We start from the raw sequence: 17,379 nt of genomic DNA on the forward strand, positions 1-17,379 counted from the left end.
TTGGTTAAATTTATTCCTAGATGTTTTATTCTTTTCATTGCGTTTATAAATGGGCTTGTATTCTTGAGTTCTCTTTCTGTTAGTTCGTTATTAGGGTGTAGAAATGCAACTGATTTTTGTAAGTTGATTTTGTACCCTGCAACTTTGCTGTAGTTGTTAATTATTTCTAATAGTTTTCCAATGGATTCTTTAGGGTTTTCTATATATAAGATCGTGTTGTCTGCGAACAGCAAGAATTTTCACTTCATTGTCTATTTGGATAGCCTTTATTTCTTTTTCTTGTCTAATTGCTCTGGCCAAACTTTCCATACTATGTTGAATAAGAGTGGTGAGAGTGGGCATCCTTGTCTTGTTCCTGTTCTTAGAAGGATGGCTTTCAGTTTTTCCCCATTGAATATGAAGTTGGCTGTGGGTTTGTCATATATGGCCCTTATTATGTTGAGGTACTTTCCTTCTGTACCCATTTTATTGAGAGTTTGTATCATAAATTCCTTTTCGATCTTGTCAAATGCTTTCTCTGTGTCTATTGAGATGATCATGTGGTTTTTAATTCCTCATTTTGTTAATATGGTCTATCACATTGATTGATGTTGAACCGTCCCTGCATCCCTGGAATAAATCCCACTTGGTCATGGTGTACGATCCTTTTAATGTATTGCTGTGTTCAGTTTGCCAATACTTCGTTGAAGAGTTTTGCAACTGTGTTCATCAGCAATACTGGCCTGTAATTTTCCTTCTTTGTGTTGTCTTTGTCTGGCTTTGGGATCAGGGTGATCTTGGCCTCATAGAATGAGTTAGGAATTGTTCTGTCTTCTTCCAGTTTTTGGAATATTTTGAGAAAGATAGGCATTAAGACTTCTTTGAATGTTTGGTAGAATTCTCCAGAGAAGCCATCTGGTCCTCGACTTTTATTTTTTGGAGATTCTTGATTACTGTTTCAGTGTCTTTATTTATGATTGTCTATTCTGATTCTATATTTCTTCTTGGTTCAGTTTTGGGAGATTGTGTGAGTCTAAGAACTTATCCATTTCTTCTGGATAAAACAAGTTTGTGCATTTGTTGGCATATGATTTTTCATAATATTCTCTTAAAATCCTTTGTATTTCTGTGGTAGCCATTGTAATTTCTCCTCTTTCATTTCTAATATTGTTTATTTGAGCCTTCTCTCTTTTTTTTAGTGAGTCTTACTAAGGGTTTGTCAATTTTATTTATCTTCTCAAAGAAGCAGCTCTTTGTTTCATTGATCCTTTCTACCATTTTTTAAAATTTCAATTTCATTTATTTCTGCTCAATTTTTTATTATGTCTATCCTCTGCTGACTTTGGGCTTTGTTGTTCATTATTCTTTTTCTAATCCTGTTAGGTGTAGTTTAAGCTTGCTTATTTGAGATTTTTCTTGTTTGTTAAGGTGGACCTGTATTGCTATGAATTGCCCTCTTAGGACTGCTTTTCCTGCGTCCCATATGAGTTGATATGGTGTATTTTCATATTCATTTGACTCCAGATATTTTTTGATATCTCTAATTTCTTCAATGATCCATTGGTTGTTCAGTAGCATATTACTTAGTCTCTACATATTTGTCACATTCCCAGCTTTTTTCTTGTGCTTGATTTCTAGTTTCATAGCATTATGGTTGGAAAAGGTGCTTTATATTATTTCAGTGTTCTTAAATTTATTGAGGCTTGCCATGTTTCCCAACATGTGGTCTATCTTTGAGAATCTTCCATGTGCACTTGAGAAGAATGTGTCTTCTGCTGATTTTGGGTGGAGTTTTCTATATATATCTATTAAGTCCATCTGGTCTAGTTTTTCATTTAATTCCAGTATTTCCTTGTTGACTTTCTGTCTGGATGATCTATTCATTGATGTAAGTGGGGTCTTGAGGTCCCCTACTATTATTGTTTTGCTCCTTTTAGGTCTCTTAATAGTTGCTTTATGTACTTTTGTGCTCCTGTGTTAGCTTCATATATTTTTAAGTGTTATGTCCTCTTGGTGGAGTGTCCCTTTTATCATTGTATACTGCTGCTCTTTCTCTCTCATTGCCTTTTTTTTATCTTCACGTCTACTTTGTCTGATATAAGTATGGCAACACCTGTTTTCTTTTGTTTGCCATTAGCTTGGTGTATCATATTCCGTTTCTTTACTCTGAGCCTGTGATTGTCTTTAGAGCTGAGATGTGTTTCCGGGAGACTGTATATTGTTGGATTGTTTTTTAATCCTTGCAGTCACTGTGTCTTTTCATTAGAGAATTCAATCCATTTACATTTAGAGTGATTATTGATATATGAGGGCTTAATACTACAATTTGATCACTTGTTTCTTGTCTGTTCTGTATTTCCCTTGTTTCTCATCCCTTGTATTTCAGAGTGCCAGTTCAGTTTGGTGGTTCTTTTTGATGGTTTTCTCAGCTTTCTCTTTATTTATTGTTTGTGTGTCTGTTCTGATTTTTTGTTTAGTTGTTATGGTGACGTTTGTATAAAAGATCTTGTAGATGAGATAGTCCATTTTCTGATAGCCTCTTATTTCCTTAGTCTAAGCAGGTTCCATCCCTTTTCTCATCCCCGTCTAAGTTGTTGTCACAGCTTATTTTGCTTTGTGTTGTGTTTGTGGTTAAAATGAAGTGATTATAGTTATTTTTGATGTTTTCCTTCCCTTTGTCTTTAATGTTATAATTAAGTGTTACCTAACCTGTTTTGATAGCTGCAATTTTCTGACTTTTGTCTGCCTATTTATCTCCTTGCTCAAGGCTTTGTAAACCCCTTCTTTTATTTTTTTTTCCAGATATGAGTGCCTTCTTGATCATTTCTTGTATGGGGGTGGTCTTGTGGCGATGAACTCCTTCAGCTTTTGTTTATCTGGGAAAATTTTTATTTCTCCATCATATCTGAAGGATATTTTTGCTGGTTAGAGTATTCTTGGCTGAAAGTTTTTGTGTTTCAGAGTTTTGAACATATCGTTCCACTCTCTCCTGGCCGTTAAGGTTTCTGCTGAGAAATCTGCTGAAAGCCTGATAGGGGTTCCTTTATAAGTTATTTTCTTCTGCCTTGCTGCCCTTAATATTTTTTCTTTGTCATTGACTTTTGCCAGTTTTACTGATATATGCCTTAGAAAAGGTCTTTTTACATTGATGTAATTAGACATTCTAATAGGTTCTTTTACTTGTATTTCTAGCTCCTTCCCTAAGTTTGGGAAGTTCTCTGTTATTATTTCTTTGAACAAGCTCTGTGTTCCTTTCTCTCTCCCTTCTCCCTCTGGGGTACCTATAGTCGTTGTGTTGCATTTCCTAATTGAGTTGGATATTTCTCTGAGAATGTCTTCATTTCTTTTGAAGTCTTAGTTCTCTCTCCTCCTCCATCTGAAGCATTCTAAATTCCTGTCCTCTAATTTGCTAATTCTATTCTCCATAATATCAGCTCTTTTATTTAAGGACTAGATGTTTCTTTATCTCATTCATTGTGTTTTTCATCTCCAACATTTCTGATTTTTCTTTTTATGGTTTCAATCTCTTTTGTGAAGAATTTTCTCAGTTCATTAATTTTATTCCTGATTTCATTGAACTGTCCTTTTGAGTTTCCTTGTAACTTGTTGAATTTTTTTTATGATAGCTGTTTTGAATTCTCTGTCATTTAGTTGTAAATTTGTGTGCCTTCAGGATTGATTTTGGGAGGCTTGGCATTTTCCTTCTGGTCTGGATTGTTAATATACCTCTTCATACTATTTGATGGGGTGGATTTGTGCCTTCGCATAGTGGTAGTATCTGGTCACAGATTCCATCTGCTGCCCCTGGAGGGTGGGGCAGGAGCTGTGTATTCTGCACCCGCTGCAGTCTGTGGCAACTGTGCCTGTCTTTTGGAAGCTGTGCTGACGGCCTGTGTTTGCACGCTCCTGGCTGCTGCTTTACGAACGTATGCTCAGGCACCATGACGGGGTGCTTGGCTTGGTGAAGACGCCCCCATGATTGCTTAGCCTCCTTGGTGTGGAGCTTTCTCATGGGCTGGGAGGCAACTCTGAGAGCAAAGGCATTCCCATAGAGGGCAGTCTCCTTTGCCCTCTCCTCTCAGAGCCATGCGTGGTCCTGTGCCCTAGGTCACTGCTGTTGGGGAAGGGAGAGGAGGTCCCCTTACCTCCTTCCACTGCCTCCAGGAGGTCCAGCACTTCCACCGTCAAACATATGGCTGTGACTGTCTCTCAGAGGTCTGTTGTGTTGTGTGAATGTCCTCTGTTGGTTTATGAGTGTCCTTTTCATTGTATCTTAGGGGGGGAGAGTCTAAGGGAAGTGGCCCCTGTGCCATGATGCTGATGTCACTCCTTTCATTTGATATTTTTGTACTTCTTTTCCAGTAAATACTTTACTTTCATTTCGTACTGCACATTTAAGCAAAACAGTTGGAGAATTTTCACATTAAGCAGGGCTCTATTATCAGAGTTCTGAAGTAGGCACAGGCCCCTCCTCCAACTCTAGAAGGAAGATGTAGGTTGCTATCCTTATTGTTTCTTTGTTTCTTTCTTATTAAAGGAATGGGTTTTAAACATCATTTGAAACCTCTGAACTGCTGGGTACCTGTGTGTTGTGATTATAGTCACATAGATCAATTTGGCATTGGAGAACCACCGACGTTTTGATAAATGAAGGTGTAGTTGGTGATTCCCTCAGCTGAGATTTCCCTTACTTCATCCTCATGTACATGTAAGTCTTCACATCCCTCAATAACTGCTTAAGTATCTGTTTATATCTGTAGCTTGTTACTCCTAACTGGCCGTCTCAGAGCCTAGTGACATCTCCCAACCTAGAGTTGTTGAACGGAGAGGTGGTAATGCATCTTGGAGATCATTGGATTCATCTGTTTAGCTTTGCAGAGGGGAAAACCTGAGGCTGTAAGGAGTGTGGGACTGGCTGCAGTCACATCTCTGTTACTAAGAGAAACACTGGAGGGGCCAGCCGGTGGCACAGTGGTTAAGTTCTCACGTTCTGCTTCGGTGGCCTGAGATTCGCTGGTTCGGATCCCAGGTGCAGACATGACGCCGCTTGGCAAATGCCATGCTGTGGTAGGCGTCCCATGTATAAAGTAGAGGAAGATAGGCATGGATGTTAGCTCAGGGCCAGTCTTCCTCAGCAAAAAGAGGAGGACTGGCAGTAGTTATCTCAAGGCTAATCTTCCTCAAAAAAAAAAAAAACGAAAGAGAAACACTGGAAGGAGGATAAAGTCCATATTCCCTGCCTCCGACTCAGGTCTCTTTCTATTTCAGTATCCCATCCTTTTTGAATACCCCAATATTGTGTGCTCTAAATCAATGAGAATTTGAAGTAAAATCATCTGATTTTATGTAATTTGAAGCACCGCTTATTTTTATGTTTAGAATATTCAAACTTTGAAGACCAATTTATTTGGATAATTAATTTTTTTTATTGTGGTAATTTAAGAATGATGATGGATTGACTTCTTTGCTAAATAATTGTGGTTTTATGGTAATATCTAAAGAGGAGAGGGACATGTGGCTACCTTAGGTGGAATCACATAAGCTAGAGTCTTAGGAAATTCAGTTAAAGTCGACCACAGTTTATTGAGCATTTACTTTTGTCAGGCCCTGTTCTGGGCATTGAGGATATGACATTGAAGAAGCATTGAACAATGTCAGTGGGCATTCAACAAGCCCTGTGTATTGATACCTACTCCTATGGAGTTTACTTGGTGAGGGAGGAGCCTTTTCCATTCTTGGTGGTGGAGTATTGGAATTACAACAGCAGGAAAAGTTCTCTCCCCTCTGTCAAAGCTCCTGAAGGAGAGAAATGAACAAGATGTTATACAGATGAAGTATTTATATAACCAGTGATTCTATGGACTCAGCAGTAGAGAGGAAACTCTCCTGAGTCGTAGACAGTGTGTGGTATAAGCAGAACAGGAGCTTTAGAATAAAGATGCTGAACGTCTCAAAATCTCATTTTCTATATATGTGAATTGGGACTAATAATAGCTTGTTGTGACTATCAGATGAGGTTGCTAAGGTAGAGTGACTGCCCTCGCATGTAAAAAAACGATGTTCAGTAAGTGGTTGCTGCTGCTATTGTTGCTATTTTATTAGGTACAGTGGAAATAAAGATCAGAGTGTCTTAGGTTTTCTTAGTCATTTTATCTTTTCTTCCTATAGTACAAGTATTCTTAACCTTTTTTGTTTTCTTGTGTCAGACAAATTAGATTCACAGGAATAATAACATGCTTCCAAGAATGTACCCACGAAACTAACTGAAATTCCACCTTTCAGGAAAGCACCCCAGAATGCAGATGATTGTGTGACGTCATTATTGAAATTCTGTGGCCAGTGGTTACAACCCTTGGCTGAGTTACTGTGGGAAAACTACTTAACTCATCTGTGCCTATTCTTCTTTTTTTTTGTTTTTTGGTGGGGAAGATTGTTGCTGAGCTAACATCTGTTGCCAATCTTGCTCTTTTTTCTTGAGGAAGATTGTCACCAAGCTAACATCTGTGCCAGTCTTCCTCTATTTTGTATGTGGGATGCCACCACAGCGTGGCTTGATAAGTGGTACGTAGGTCCATGCCTGGGATCTGAACTGGCCAATTCTGGGCTGACAGAGCGGAGCATGCAAACTTAACCACTATGTCACTGGGCTGGCCCCAGCATCTGTGCCTATTTTTTTCTGTAAAATATATTACCTGTTTGTAGGATTGTCATGGAGATTGAGTGAGTTTTTATCAATGAGGTGGTGAGAAGAGTTGTTAGTGATACTATTATTAATTTTTTATTCTTGAGAAAATCTTGCCTTGATTCTGGTTTATAAGAGAGTAAATCATAAACTTCCATAGTTTCTTTGTAACAAAACTCAATCTCATCTGAATACACCAGTTCCTTAGGTCATATTATCCTTCCATATTCAAATATTACTTGAATGGAAGCATTACTTTTGTGCTTTATTATGCAGATCAGCTATTATGTGATTTATTATTAGGGGACACTTTTTGCACTGCTCTTATAATAAAGACATATCAGTCTAGATCTAGCAAAAATTATTACCTTTGCAACAGTTGATTTGTTTGAGAGGCTGAATGCTTTATAAATCATAACTATGGGGCAAATATTAACGGTGAGCAAATATTTATGGAAATCCTGGTAGTTGTAGGAAAAGAAAAGCCTTACTCTTGAGCAAAAGCTGGAGGTAATTAGAGGTAGATTTGCTATTGTTGTTGTTAATAAGGAAGAGCAGTTTTGTGATATTTTGTAATGTCAGAAATATTAGCCCCTAAGTTTTTCCCTACTATTTATATAATATAAATGTTTTTTGGACATTTAAACATTAAAAGGCAGACTTGAAATTGGCTCATAAGATGCAGTATGATCTGACTCCTGCCTACATTTCCCTCCTCGTTTTATCAGAATTTCTCTCTTATGTTACAGCCTCACCTTCCTTTGAACATCTTGGGGTCTTTTCCTCCTCAGAACCTAAGCTCATGGTGGACCCTCTGCAGGAATGTGCTCATCTCTCACCCCTGCCCGTGATTCAAGTCTGTTGAACCATTTCATCTTAGAGAACTTTCCCCTTTTACCCAATGTAAGATATGTCTCCCTCCCGTATTCTTCCTTCTCTCATAGTATTATTGACTTGTCCTTTACAGTGTTTATCACATTTAGTAGTTTACTTATTGGTTATTTATTTATTTGACTACTTGTGTGTTTTGTCTTTTTTTGCTTGTTAAACCAGCAGTTCTGAAAGCAAAGACTGTGTCTGTTTTGTTTACAATATACCCAGCACCCAAAGGCAGTGACTGGCTCATAGTAAATATTATAATATTTGTTAACTCACTGAATGTTTCTAACCAATGCAGAGGGCAGCAGAGTTTTTATATAAAATGCCAGATAGTAAATAGAGTAATTCTCTCAGACTGTGTGGTCTCTGTTGCAACTACTCTACTCCCATTTTAACAAAAACGTGACTGCAGATGATACGTAAATGAATGTGGCTATGTACCAATAAAACTTTATATAGAAACAGGTGGCAGCCGACTTGCTGTAGTTTGCTGGCTTCTGAACTAATGCATATGGTACAGCAGATAGCACATTGTGATAACATATCTGCTTAGGTTGCTTTTTGTAAGGGCAATCTAAGCAGATAGAACACATGAGCTGCATGTTGACCACAATTAATTAAAACAAGAATGATTTACTGAGCACTTACTACATGTCAGACCCACTGGAAACTAGGATACAAAGCTAATGATGGACAGAAGCCTGGCTCACTGTCTAGTGAGAAGCAGACAAGCCAAAAATTATATTACAGAGTCATCAGTGCTCTTAGAGGTATACATACGGAGTCTCAGGGATGTGGAAGAGGCCGTATCATATAGTAGAAAGACCAAGTTTTTTAAAAAGTGATTACAAAATGAAGTAGAGAAGGAAAGCAACATTGGTTGAGGACCTTCTGAGAGCTAAGAGCTATCCACTTATTACCTTTTTCTGCTGCTTCACAGCAGAACTCTAAAGAGGGTATAATGAGGTCCTGAAGCTGAGAGAGTCGTGGGAGGACACCGAGATTAACATTACAGTTGGGGTATGGTCAAAGGATTATCTTTGGTGTTAGACTCAAATTTGGATCCTCCCCTACCTCTTTGTGGACTTGGGCAAGTTGTCAAACTTTTAAATTCAGGGGGTTATTGTGAAGATCAGATGAGAGAGTCTTGTAAATCAGTTAGCAGGTAGGTGCTTATGCTTGTATGTTTTCAAGCAATGATGCGGCTGTGCTAAGATACCATTGAAACATAGGTCTGGATAATTCTAGAGCCCATTCTTTTCCTCCTACTACACTTACTCTACTCATTACATTTCATTAAAAAAACATAATTTGGGGACTGGCCCCGTGGTGTAGTGGTTAAGTTCGTGTGCTCTGCCATGGCAGCCCGGGGTTCGCAGGTTTGCATCCCAGGAGCAGACATACACCACTCATCAGCCATGCTGTGGTGGCAACCCATGTACAAAAAAGTGGAGGAAGATTGGCACAGATGTTAGCTCAGAGCTAATCTTCCTCAGCAAAAAAAAACAATACGAGGGTACCAGTAAATTAATCTTTAAAGGTGTCTTTCCTTCCTGCCCCTCGACCCCATGTAAATGCCTTAGGCTGGCATTCCAGATCATTTTTTTCTACTCTTATCTCCTGCTTTCATTCCAACATTTACCTTTTATTTTATTCCAACTGTAATAAACAGCTTCCTTAACACGTCTCATACTTCTGCTTCCATATGTTTGTTCAAGCTGTTTGGAGACGGCATAGATTAATGATTGGGCTCTTCAGACTCTGTGCTTTTCTTTGATGGTTTGAAATTATATTTTATTTTTTAAAAACTCCCTGAGGCCAGGATTGGTGTCTGTCTTGCTTATCTCCCCTCTAATTCACAAGGCAGACACCAGGAAGGCAGAATGAAAGCTCAGCCCCCTCCTGTGCCATCTGGTCTGTCCAAGCTTGGGTGTTTCAGGGCTGAGCTCTAGGTTTCCTGCATTGTACTTATTTTTGTTGCCAGCCAGGTGAGGTGCAGTGCTCCTCTATCGCACTTTCTGCTCTTCATCCCAATCCTTATAAGGATGAGGCTTCTCCTTTGCAACCTGCAGCCCTGTCTTCTCTCAAGCCTCCTTTTCTGGGGACTGGAGCCCTGCCTCTGGAATTGAGTCTGGGGCTCAGGGCTCGCTAGGACTGCCTTCCTAGATGGCAAACTTCCCCTCTACCTGACTCCCAAGTGCTGCCGTCCCCTACTGCTTTATTCCGTCTGTGTGATTTGGGGACCATTGCCCTGTACAGGAGAAAACACGCTCCTCTGCCGTGTGTCTCCTTTACTCAGTACTCCACTGCAGCACTGCTCCACTTCTTAGCGATTCTGCGACACCAGCCGCAAAGTTAAATTGTCTTACATTTTAACTCAGTTATGGTACTCTCTACCTGGAGATAGCATCAGATCAGTCCCACAAGACTGCCTGCCCCCACCACTTCAGCTGCCACTCAGAGGTCCAGGTTGTCATCTGTGCTTCTGACCCACAAGCAATAAATTGGAGATTCCCATGACCCCCTCCTCAGGTTCAATTTATTTGCTAGAGCAGCTCAGAGAAACTCAGAGAAGCTCAGAGAAACAGAACTCAGAGAAACATTTTGCTTACTAGATTACCTGTTTATTATACAAGGATCTAACTCAGAAACAGCCGAGAGAAGAGATGCATAGGGCAAGGTATGGGGAAAGGCATGGAGCCTCCATGCATGCCCCGAGTGCCACTCCTCCTGCACCAATGTGCGTTCACCAGCCTGGAAGCTCTCAGAACCCCATCCTTTTGGGTTTTTATGAAAGCTTCAGTACATAGGCATGATTGATAAATTTCACTGGTAATTGAACTCAATTCCCAGCCCCTTTCCCCTCCCTGGAGGTCTGGGGACTGAAAGTTCCAACCCTCTAATCAAGGTTGGTCCCCTGGCAACCAGCCCCCATCTTTAGGGGCTTTCCAAAAGTCACCTCATTAACATAAACTCAGGTGTGGCTGAAAGGAGTTGGTTATAAATAACAAGAGACAGCTTTATTGCTCTCTTCACTTAGGAAATTCCAAGAGTTTTAGTGGCTCTGTGCCAGCAAAAAGGATGATCAGATATATATATTTCTTACTATAAATCACAATATCACATTCCCTCTCTTGAAAATTCTAGTACCTTCCTTCTCTGAATTGTGACTAAGGCTCCCACATTTGGTAGATGTTTTGCCTTGCTCCCGTTGATGCGGGGTCGGTGAGCCGAGGAGTCGAAAGAAAGATTTCTTAGACTCTTAAGATCTGGCAGTAGTGCTCTTTTATTTAGAGAATAGAATAGCATGGGGACAGGACCCATGGGCAGTCAGAGCTTCTGCTGCCCCAAGTTGAGGGTTAGAGCTGAACTTAAGGCATAGGTATGTGAGTTATCTCTTTACCAGACAAAGAATATGTTAAAAAGTTAAAACGGTATCAGTGCTCTTAGGGTCCAGCCATTTGGCCATCCCGCAACTTTTAGGTAAGAATCAAACTGGATTGAGTAAATGGCAGAAGTCACCGCTTGAATATCATCCTCAGCTAAAGACAAAGGAGCATTTTGGGGGTGGGGGGGCGGGGTCAGTTACATGAGGTTGCCAGACAGTAAACAACTTAAGTTCTGGCCTCTGGCGTTAAGAGTTTCTAGAGATAAGGCCATCCCCGCTTCTTCCTGGCACAGAGAGGGAGGCATCTTCACAGATAGAGGTTTCCCTTAGAAATGTAAATATTTCCCAACAAAGGGACAAGCAAATTCCACTCGTTGGAACCTGCTTCTCATCTGTAGTTTTAAAATTAACCAGGCTAAAAATCCTCATCATAAACTGTTTTAAAATTAACCAGCCTAAAAATCCTCATCACCGTTAAAGAAAAAATATTCGAACTGTTAAAGAAAAAGTTACTCATGACGCTTAATGACATGACAGTAAAGCAAGGCAGGCTTTATTCAAGGGAGGCCATTGCAGTGATTGTAGGGACCCCTGCAGTGGGGTCTTGCGGTGGGAAAAATATTGGACTCAACTCCACGTGCTACAGCATGGGAGTGGGAATTGATAGCTGAGGGGCGTTACCGCTCAAGGGGGATAGTCTGCCCACCACAAGACATGCCAATGTTAAGAGGCCAGGTGGTAGGAGGGAAAGGACTTTTTAGTACAGCTTTCTAGCAAGGGGGAAGATGGCCGACTAATGTCTGAAAGAACCATCTTACAGAACAAAGGCTACAGGCCAGTTATATAGGGGGCCTGTCGCTGGGTGGGGCAGACATCTGGATTTAGTTCCTCGTAGTCTTTTGTTTTACTGGACATGCATCAGAGATCAGACACCTTATACCCTGATCTTTCGGTTGTCATTGATGATGGCTATCAGCAAAGACTCTGCCTGGGGGTCATCACATCCCTGAGGAACTCAAAAGAACAAAGTTATCAACTTATAGCAGCTGGGAGGGGCTGTAAAATCTACAGAACATGTCTGATCATGCATAATCAGAGGTCATTCAAAGTTACAATATGGTTTCTCTTCTACAATATGGCTTCGCCTATGCCAACTTTGTGTTGAGCTGGTATCAGGGGCAGGGTGGAGGTCCCTGTATAGAAAATTACGAAAAGGAAACATCAGGGGTCAGGGGGGCATTCTGGCTAAACCAGGCTAACGGGATTCTTGCTGAAGGCAGCCAGGATGATCAGACATCACCCTCGGGATGGTGGGGGATGAGGAGCCCAATCAGATGTTCAGGCTGATTAGATATTGGGGCTAGGGGACTGGTTCTGGTTAAACTGACTTATAAAGATTCTTCCTAAAACTGGACAATGCAGAGAGGAACCCAGAAGTCCAAAAGTCAGGCCCAGTTGACAAACAGTTCAGGGGACCCTGAGTCGAGTTCACTCAGTGAGAAAATCTTTGTTACTCCTTCAGCTGCAGCTCGTAGGTTGGCTTCTGAGCTGGGCCAGACTTGTCATCTCCACCCCTCCCCTCCCTTCCTGTCTGCAGATTATGGGCCAGCTCCAAGATCCTTCCCTTTCTCTCCTGGCTGCTTAGGTCATGCTTCACAGCCAAGACCTGAGGAGGGAAATACCACAGTGTTGATTTTAAAGGTTTTCTGTATATCTCTCATGAGCCGGTCTAACTTTTCATCGCAATAAACGTTGACGGAAAGTAGCTTTGTAGTGTTTTTAAGATCCAACTGACAGTGGTGAACCAAGATAGGAGGGGTCTGCTTTGCGGCCTTTATCTTTTCTATAATTCTCTCCTCCCTCCATTATTTGATATGAACAATTGCTGTTTTCTGAATATTTACTTGGAGAACTGTGCAAGTACAGCTTCAGTGCCTTGTGACTCCCCTCCCCTGCCATGTCAGATCTATCTCTAATTTCTTAAATTCATGAGCTGCTGCTGCCAGCTGGTGGTAGCCTTTTCATTCAGTGTATTTCAGTACAAAGTGATTTAAATACACTACCACCAAAGAATTTGAGTGTTTCCTTAAAAAACTTTGTAACTGCATTTGACGTATGTGGTGAGGTACTTAGACAGGCGGTACAAGCAGACTCTGGCGTTTCTTTTTAAAAGGGAGACCGTGGCCTTGTTGAGCCTTCTCAAGCCACCAGAGCAAAATGCCTTGAGCTGGGTACCGAACAGACTTTATCCCTGACCTGCCTAGAAGGGGAGCAGCTTTTCGTGTATTGTGTGAATGTTTCTGAGGACAGGGAGCGTCCATAGTTTTCATCTGGTTCCAAAATGTCTGTGGCTCCTGAAAGACCAAAGGCCATTGTGCTAAAGTATTATTTATGAAACTGAAGGAGAACCTGAAACATGAGGGACAGTTTTTAAAAGTGCCCGATTTAGGGCCTGTGATAGTGGGTACCTAGTTAATGCATTGTGTCTATTTTTGAGCTATACTCTTATTTTCACCCTAATTTACTAGTTCAGTTGAAAATTGTGAATGAAGAAAAAGAAAGTAACACAAACTAGTCTCTCTCAGGGCACAGTAGCTTATTTATTAGTCTATCATATGACCAGACATTATCACTTAACCTGTAGGAGAGCGTTCCACGTCGTTGTCATTGGAGTGTTTCTGATGCTCACCCTCTCTGCATTCATCAGCTGCTAGAGAAAGCTGTGCTGCTGAGGATGTACATTTGGAGGTTGGAAGAAGAATGGAGGTGCTCTTGATATTGAACAAGTACCATGGCTTTTGACTGGTGTTCCTAGTATTAAAAACAAAATTCAACTGAGTAAATTTCAAAGAGCTTCTTGGCTTTATTCAATGATTCATGAATTGGGCAGCATCCAGTCTAGTAGATAGAAAGGAGCTCTGAAGAGCTGTACAAGGTGAGAGATTTTAGAGACCCAAGTGAGCAGGAACAAGGACATCATACTGGGCATTTGCTAATTGGTTAAAGCTGAGTTACTTTGCTTATGCAGAGTGCAGGGAAGTCTTGGTTGACTGGTTGACATAGGCCTTCCTTTTCTGGGAGAGCCTGGCGTAGAAACTTAGTTAAATTTTGATTTGCTGATGTGGGGCTTAGCATGAGCACCTCCATCTTGGGCCCAATCTGGTTACTTTGACACTAGTATGAGCATTTTTAGGATATAATGGCAGGGACAGGGATTTGCTGTGCTTAAATCCTGCTGGCAGGACAGTGACTCTGGATCTGGCCTTTGACTTGTTGTGGTGTGCAGAGCACTGCCCAGTGGAGCGTGAGCCCGTGTGCTCATGGCGAGGCATGTTTGTGATGGAATGCCCTGCAATTCCAATCCCGGTGAGTGAGCGTGGAGTTTTGCATAAACGAATTGTGGTCCGGTGTGACTGCTTCCAGTGCTAGTTAGGGGAGTGTTCACAGTTAATCTTTTGTTTTTTCACCTGTGTGTAAGATCTGCTTTTGCTAGTGAGCGTCCATCCTTCCGCCTGCTAAAATGGTCAATTCTGGACAGGGAGCTAGTGAGACAAAGCAGATAAGAGCAACTTTTCTTCGTTGAAAGATAAAAGATAATTGAATTGGGGATCCATCTGGCTTTGTGATTTGCTGAACTGACTTAACAAAACTAATTTGCTTTGGTAAGGAAATAGGCTAATTAGAGAATAATTTTTATGGTGTAATTTTTTTAGGCAGCTATAATTGCAAGAATCATTTAAATCATTCTCTCTCTGACAGGAATTGGGCATAAAATAAATCTCAACACTGAGTCAAAATGTATCACGTAGAAAGCAGCGTTTTCATTTTAAGTGCGTTGGAAGATAGATACTGTTTGGTTAGAACACAGTTAAATATAGTATCTGGTATTTTTCATATATTTTTAATTTCTCTGTCTTGACAGGTGATGAACCATCTGTAATTGTCTATAGGTATGAGCAAAATTTGTATAACTGTTTCAGATCATTAAGTACTAACTAGGTATAGACTGTATGTTCATTTATACACAGCTAGGGAAACTGAAATAGAATGGATTTCCACTGGAAATGATTAAGTACTTTTTAAGTCATTAAGGATATATTGATCAACAAGTAGAAAGGGGAATTGACACTGATGTAGTCACATAATAATGTATAAACACTGTATTTTCAAGTGAAAAATTTATAAATAGTTGCTAATATAGTTTTAAAAAATATCAGTGTTTCCTAAGTGTGGACATGCAGGTTTATTTTAGCAGTTTTCTGGTGAAGAGTTTTGTTTCAAGCACTGTGCCTTTATTTTCATGTGTGTTAGAAAACATAACTAGCTCATCAAACTTACGGTTCCACTGTTATTTGTTTTATAAGGGTCCAAAATAGTCATTCAAGTAAAAAAAACAAAACAAACCTTGATTGGGGCTGGCCTGGTGGTGCAGTGGTTAAGTGTGCATGTCCTGCTTCAGCGGCCCAGGATTTGCCAGTTCAGATCCCAGGTGCAGACCTATGCACCGCTTGGCAAGCCATGCTGTGGTAGGCGTCCCACGTATAAAGTAGAGGAAGATGGGCACAGATGTGAGCTCAGGGCCAGTCTTCCTCAGCAAAAAGAGGAGGATTGGCAGCAGATGTTAGCTCAGGGCTAATCTTATTCACAAAAAACACCCTTGATTTAAGAAAACTAAGTAAGAAGTTTTTTCTGTAATGTGAAATTGTGAGGGCAGTGTATGAATGAATGAAGTTTGGGAACTATTGATTTAAATTACTGTTATGTAACAGTTTCTGTTTAACTTGGTTGAGTTGACATACTGTAAAGAGTAAAAATGAACTGGGAAGTAGGGCGGGAGGTTACATTTGAGGAGCAGCTTCACCCGTTGGGTTGAGTCGTGAGCTGTATCATTCTCTGAGTGGGAGTTTTGTTAGGATATTATACATAGGCCTTTCCTTATTTCCTGTTAGTAGCTGTTGAGTGTAGCAGTCACTTTGTCTTCCCCAGCCTCTTGTTCCACTTCCCACTTTATGTGGAACCCTGTCCCGGCACATAGCGTGCTCCTCATAGTAAGGTGGTGACATCACCTTATCTGTGATTCCAGCGTAGCGCCTGGTAGTTGCTGAGGAAATGTTCTTTGGATACATGTAGTTATCATTCAGTAAAACTAATAGGAATAAAACCATACATTTAATAAGGCCTAAGTAAAATAGAAAAACTTGCCAAGTAGTTGTATGTGTAGGGCAAGCTGCAGACCTTGGTAGTAATAGCTGGAAAATTGCATTTTTTGTGTTTGTTTTACTTTTCTGTCTTCTTGATGGTAGCACTTTGGCTCTGCTTGGAAAGGCAGCACGAGCATGAGAGAGTGGAAGGAACATTAAGTGCCAGATCTAGGTCTGTCCCCTTCTTATGTGAATCTGGGACAGGAAGGGTGGAATGGAGGCATGGCCTGCTTCAGAGAGTTATGAGCCAGATGAAATAATGGCTGCATAAATACTCAGTATTGCCAAGATCTACAGATGTGTAGGTTTTTGTTATTTATCCATTCTGTCAGCACATGACTAATACGTTGCCTAGAAACTTTTGTATCCACCCCACATGTAACTTGTCTGTCCTTTTCTCATTGAAAAACACAAACAGAAAGCCCCTATGGACCAATAAAAGCCCCATCTTCTTCTTTATTTGCATCTCTGTAAGCTACTTGAGATCTTTCTTGGGAGAAGGAGTCAGGAGTATGAATTTATAAATACTTTTTTACTGTTTATAAAATACTTTTTCTGAAAAGCATTGATAGTTCCAGTATACATTATTAGTGATTAAACAAAAAAAAATAAATGTAGTTCTTTTCATTTGAAAGATACTTTTGTTAGGAGTTGATAGTAATGTAAGATTCTGCTACCTTGAAAGAAAAATGTTCAAGGACCTTTCTTGGTCCTGGGACAAGGTAATTCTGATGCAAAATCTGTTGACCATCATATATGACTTAATGTTTACTGACCATTATTATATGTCATATACTGTGAAATTATCGCACTAACATTATGAGGATGACATTATTATCTCTGTTTAGGGTGCAAAGAAAGCTGGTAAGTGGCAGAGCTTGGCTTTGAACCTAGATTTGATTGACTCTAAAACCTGATGGTTGTCCACCCTGACTGTGCGTTTGGTTCACTGGGGAACTTTACGGGTACCCGTGAAATACTCCTTCATGGCTTAAGTGTTCTTCAGTATAAACTAACTGTGGTTAATAATATCCATATCTGATGATTCCAATATCTGGATTACCTATGGATTTGTTTCGTTGTCTGTTTTTTTTCTGTTGGTTCTGTCCCTTGATATATCTAGTAATTTTTGATTCAATGTTGGACATTATGTGTGGAAAATTGTAGCGACTCTGATGATAACTTCCTCCATAGGATTTTCTTTAGCTTCTGATAGGCAGTTGGAATAGGGGCAATCACTTTAATCCAGT

At 40.3% G+C, this 17,379-nt stretch overlaps 1 protein-coding gene across 5 annotated transcripts in view; it reads left to right on the plus strand.

Moving 5' to 3' along the window:
* Window positions 1-17,379, plus strand: part of MPP7 (MAGUK p55 scaffold protein 7) — a 242,308-nt gene that overhangs the window by 31,553 nt on the left and 193,376 nt on the right. Inside the window, exons 2-3 of one of the 5 annotated variants that reach the window (XM_070254734.1) lie at window positions 4,517-4,687; window positions 7,411-7,564. The exons of 2 other annotated variants lie outside the window; for them this stretch is intronic. The gene's annotated coding sequence lies outside the window, so the exon portion shown is untranslated. The remainder of the gene's footprint in view (window positions 1-4,516; window positions 4,688-7,410; window positions 7,565-17,379) is intronic. 2 more of the 5 variants (XM_070254736.1, XM_070254735.1) reach the window with 2 other exon arrangements.

The sequence above is a fragment of the Equus caballus genome, chromosome 29 (assembly GCF_041296265.1).
Source record: "Equus caballus isolate H_3958 breed thoroughbred chromosome 29, TB-T2T, whole genome shotgun sequence".
Lineage (NCBI taxonomy): Eukaryota > Metazoa > Chordata > Mammalia > Perissodactyla > Equidae > Equus > Equus caballus.